We start from the raw sequence: 5593 nt of genomic DNA, 5'->3' as shown, positions 1-5593 counted from the left end.
GTTTAGTTCTGTGTCACAGGTAGTGACTATCTCAGGTTATATCCAGGACTAGGCAGAGCAGAATTGAAACCACTGTTCTCTGACCTTCACCACTGATCACCCGAAGTAGTTCTTTCCTTTGGAGCAATGGATACACATGGATGTGGCTGGGGTTTGCTGTTGCTCCTGATGGCAAGAAAAAGATATTCTACTCATACATTACTCTGTAGCTTTTTCCGTATAGCAATAAAATGCATCCTGGGTAACCACTATGACTTATACCATCTTTTGTATGTTTTTATTATACCTTGAAAGTCTACTAAGTAAAATACGATTCACCAAGTACCTAACTGCTGATAAAAATATGGTATGTTTGGTACTGAACAGTGGGAAGGCAGGGCTGGACCCAACAATAAATCTGATGGTGGGACTAGAATTGGGGTGAGGGGTGCAAGAAAAAAAAGACTGATATTTCCCAGGGCAAATGACAGGTTAGTCAGTGTCCCAGGTGAGTTTCTTTTCATTAGAACTACCCCACCATTTTCTGTGATCTAAGACTCTTACTGTAATGCACCAAATACACAATGTCTGCCTTGTGCTCCCAGCACGGGAGCCCTATCAGACCACCTCTGGTTTCCTTATTGCCACAAGACATTAAGGTCACACATGCCTCTACCCTCCATCCTTTTTCACCTTTTTCTCCCACAGCACTAGGCTGGGTTCAATGGTTCATTGCAGTGGCCACAGAGAACTCAAAGCTAATACTCATGCTTAGAAGCTCAAGCTCACTTCCACTGAGTCATTTCCAACTCATATCGACCCAATAGGACAAAGTAGAACCGACCCATGTGGGTTTCCAAAATGGTAATGCTTTGTAGGGAGTGGAAAGCTTCATCTCTCTCCTGCAAACTGGCTGGTGGCTTTGAACTGCTGACCTTGCCATTGGCAGCCCACCTTGAGACCCACTGTGGCACCAAGTCTCCAGTCACAATTTTTGGGGTGGGGGTGGGTTACTAGGGAAGTCACCACAAGCCAAGATCAGAAAATATTAATGATACAGCCATTGGTCCACAATAATCCCTCTCTTCAGCCACCCGCCAAGTGTCTCTCTAGTCCTCAGCCTGCCTGCCCTGTGATTCCTTGGCCTGTGCCTCTGAGGGCCTGAAATCAGCCAGCTGCTCTGCCTCCCAGTCTCATGGTTTTAGTGATGCTCCTCTGTTCTAGCTCACGGTCCCCTAGACTCAGCCTCTGGTTGATATGCTCGGTCCTTTGGTCTCTGTGTCTGGTCTCTCATGGTCTCCTAGACTCAGCTTCTGGTTGATATGCTCGGTCCTTTGGTCTCTGTGTCTGGTCTCTCATGGTCTCCTAGACTCAGCCTCTGGTTGATATGCTCGGTCCTTTGGTCTCTGTGTCTGGTCTCTCATGGTCTCCTAGACTCAGCCTCTGATTGATTTGCTCGGTCCTTTGGTCTCTGTGTCTGGTCTCTCATGGTCTCCTAGACTCAGCCTCTGGTTGATTTGCTCGGTCCTTTGGTCTCTGTGACATGTCTCTGGTACCCATGGTCTCAACCTACACCACATCAGACAGAAATTTCAAACAGATTTTTCTTCCTATGGTCTTGGTAATTCTCTCTCTGCTCCTGTGTCAAAGATACCTCATCCTTATAGCCAGGGAGGTAGATGCTAAAACTAACCAATCCTCTCTAATAGTGCTACATCAGCCCAGTTGGTATAAGCCGACCCAATCATTTGATGGGACTTACAGAGACATGGATAGAAGAGCCATTGTAAGAAATTTCACTCTACTACATCCGTTTTTCTTAAATTTAACCTTGTGCTTTATCTATCAGCTCTTAAGAGGATTTTATAACTCCTATTCTTCCCCCAGTGCCTGGTGCATACAAGGCCATGCTTACTAAATCAAATTGGAAATAATTTCTTCAAAGGGAGAAATTGAACCAAGCTATGTGGTGATCTTTGACCTCTAACTTTTCATCTGTCTGGATCGCTGAGTCTTATTTTTAAGGTCAGTGAATAACATCCTTAGTCTGAAGCTTGGATCTGACCTGCTGGAGAGCTCTGGAGTCTTGCACAAAAGAGAACTGAATGATGGTCAGCTGGGCGGTTATTGTGCTAGCCTGGTGCCCTGCAGCCTCCAGGGGCTGGAACCCGGTGGGAGTGCATAGCTATCATTTTTTGGCTTGACATTAGGAAGTCTTTTGCTTCCTCTGTGAATAGGCTTGAATTCAATGGACTGTTGTGATCCAATGGAATTTTTTCTTTTTACTTTATTTTTATGAAAATGAAACAGCAATTTGGCTTGAGTTGTTAGAAGGTGGTGGGCATATGAACTCTCCTCAGTGTTTGGTGTGAAGCCAGTTTTCAGAGCCTGTGGTCAGATTTTGTCCAGCGTCCTCAAGAGTGTTAAGCTGTGAAGGCAACCTTGGAGCAATGAGCTTTATCATGGTGGGACTCGCCAAAGACCACCTTCATGCAGGAGGACTCAGAGCCCCAGGTCATAGTAAGTTTCCTTTTAGGTCTTGTTTTGGTTGATCCTATTGCATCATTCCAGGGCTGACATCATCCCCAGATGGGGGTGTTTCCAAGAGCCTTCCCAAGCCAACGGAGCACTGATTGGTGGCAGGAAACCCAGACTGAGAGGCCCATCCCTGCGATGTATTTCCTGCTGAGTTTGTCTGGCTCTCTCTGAAGTGGGCTAATAATCCCTTGGGCCTCTTCCTGGTGTTATAAGGGTGTTGGAAGAGCATTCTTACGAGCTCAACGGGGGAATTTAAATGATTCTTTCTTGTTGGTTGATTCGTTCTTGATCTTCTGAGTTGGCTCTATGGGTACTGTATTCTCTGGAGTGATACCTGTCAGAGTTGACGTTGGTCTCTCAATTTGGAGGAAAATATTAGGCAATGCCCACTTGTAGGTCCTCTGAGAGGGAAGGGCTGGGGTTGGATAGGTTCAGGGTTGTGTGTGATGATTAAATGCATGTGTGAATGAGCATCTAGTGGGATGAGAGTGAGAAGGGGCTCAGCGACACTGGCTGTTCTGAGGATGGTTTTCTCTGGAGATGATGAAGATCCTGGGTTGTGAAGTCCGGGTAGCTGTTGTGCTGAGTCACTGTTGAGTTGGCTTGGACTGTTGAAGAGTTAATACCCCTGAAAAGCATTGATAATTTAAATAAATGGTTCAAAATTTTCTTCCTAACTAGCTAAACCATGAATGGAGGAAAGTAAAGAAACAGTGACCTCCATGAACATCAAGGGTTTGGCTTGGAGTTAGGAATCAGATTCCTGTAAGCTTTAATATTCTCCAGAATGGGGGCCAGTCTGAAAAGCCACCCTTAAGTCAGGAGGCCTAGCTGGTGGGGATGGGGTGGGGGCGCTGTACTTGAAGTTTCTATCACATTCCCCCCTACTTTGTCAAAGGCATTCATAAGTCTAGGGTATTCTTTCACCCTTCGATGGCTCAGTAATGTTGCCTTCACTAAGGACCACAGATAAGCATGATGCTGTCATGGGGAAGAGGAAGAGACGGACCTGCAAAAATCTAGACATGAAATCCAATGGAAGGAAGTCGGAGGGAGGGAGGAAGAATTCATCTCAGATTTCCCAATACTCAGAACCAGTCAACAAGGGAAAAGCCCGACTTGGAAGGGAGAGGTAGCAGCCATCCTTGCCTTGTCTTGAATGGAACTGCGAGTTGGATATGAGTAAGTCTTGATTCTTTCCAGTTCAAAAATAATATGCTTTTACTTTCTGGCATCTCATTCCTTGAGAAATGTATCTCTCAATTATGGACGTCATTATGGCTTATGAAATAGCCTATCTTTTTCTCCCTTCTTCCATCAGATCATTTGTCCCCTTGCTCCCATCAGCTGCAGACCTCTATCAGGCCTTCCTTCTCCCAGCATATCATCTACTAGTTACTCTTGCAAGGATCGCAAGAGCAAGAGAGGGGGGAAGGAGGGAGGGAGGAAGGGAGCGAGAGAAAGAGAGAGAACAAACACCAGGAGCTGTGTGAGATGCCAACTGACGGTAGATATCTGGAGCTTACCTTGTCTCTACAACTTTAATAACTCTTGAACTATCCTGGAGAACTTAGTAAAACAGATTGTTATTGAAGCAAGCAGCTATCTAAGCAAGGAGTCAACTGAGTCCACATGGAGGAAGCACACCAGTTTGTATGATCCAAAGATGGCATTACAAAATTCAAAGATGACAAAGGGGAAAGTATCGGAGCCTAAATTGCAAACACCCAACTTGTAGAAAGCTATGGAGGACAGTGGGAGCCCAAAATCCATCTGCAGAGCATCTATATAGTCAGATTAAGCCGCTGGCAGATCCCTCCGAGATTCTTCTAGGTGTGAGTATTTCTTGCTTATTCCATGAAAAAATTTCTTGCCTGGCCTTTTAAACATTTGTGGTGGTCTTTTCTTTCTTACCCACTATTTGTATTTTTTATCTCTGTATTATTATTATATCCTTACCACTTTTTTTTTACTGTTTCTGTTGGGTTTTCCAGTTTGCAATGCACAGAATAATTAGAGGCATAGAGATAAGAACTGCTAGGGGACAAAGAATTTATGGGGGGTGGCATTCTCTAAAACTGTGGGTGAGGTAGTTAGTTTATTGTGCCAACCTGGCCAATAAAAACACAGGTGGGGTTAGTAGAAGGGTGAAGAGCTAAATGGCTTGGCGAGCCTCGCCTTTCTAGTTCTTGGGTCTCTTGCTTTGTGATGGTCACACCAGGGTGCAGCTGCCTTAGCCAGTTCCCTGCTTCAGCTGGCAAGACTCACTTCCTGAGAGACATCCCTGAGGAGAAGCCGCATGAACCTACCCTGATGCAGCCATGGGTGCTGGAGCAGCCGTGTGGAGACCCCTGCCAGCGCTGAGATGCTTACACATTGACTAATTTGGCTTTCCTCCTGCAGTCAACATCGTTGCATCTGTTTTGTGAGATGGAGGAGGACTTGGTGGATTGGTGTCAGATAAATGGCTTACAGTTAGACTTGTAAGTTTGGAGAGAACTGGGTTGGGATGTTTTCTTGATGTGCACTTAACCTTTATATAAAATGCTCTCTTATACATGAGTCTCTGTGGATTTGTTTCTCTAATGTACCCAGACTAACACAGCTGGTGATTACACAACTCATTTTATAAGTGATTTCACCATGGGGGCAGAGGTAAAGGGAATGTTCTAAAATTGATTGTATTAATGATTGTAGAACTCTTGTTATGATTAAATTATTGAATTGTGAGGTATGTGGACTAAATGCCAATAAAATTGTTTAAAAATAAATAAATGAAACAGATTGTTGGCCTTACTTCCAAAGTTTTTAATGAAATCTGAGGTGGGGCCTGAGTTTATTTCTCTAACAAGTTCCCAGGTAAAGTGGATGCTACTGGTTCGGAAACCTCACTGTGAGAAACACTGCTCTAAGAGAGCCAAGTGAACTCACTTTTGGTAAATCCCAAGTCTGGAGGGGATCATTACTAGTTCTTAGGGTGCACATTATTCTCCTCCTCTACCTTCTTATTTATCAAGTCACATGGTCCTTGCCTCACGGCCTTTCAAAGAAAATTCGGACACGGACCAACTTGTCG

The sequence above is a fragment of the Tenrec ecaudatus genome, chromosome 16, assembly GCF_050624435.1.
Source record: "Tenrec ecaudatus isolate mTenEca1 chromosome 16, mTenEca1.hap1, whole genome shotgun sequence".
Lineage (NCBI taxonomy): Eukaryota > Metazoa > Chordata > Mammalia > Afrosoricida > Tenrecidae > Tenrec > Tenrec ecaudatus.
Note: the sequence above shows the minus strand (reverse complement) of the source record.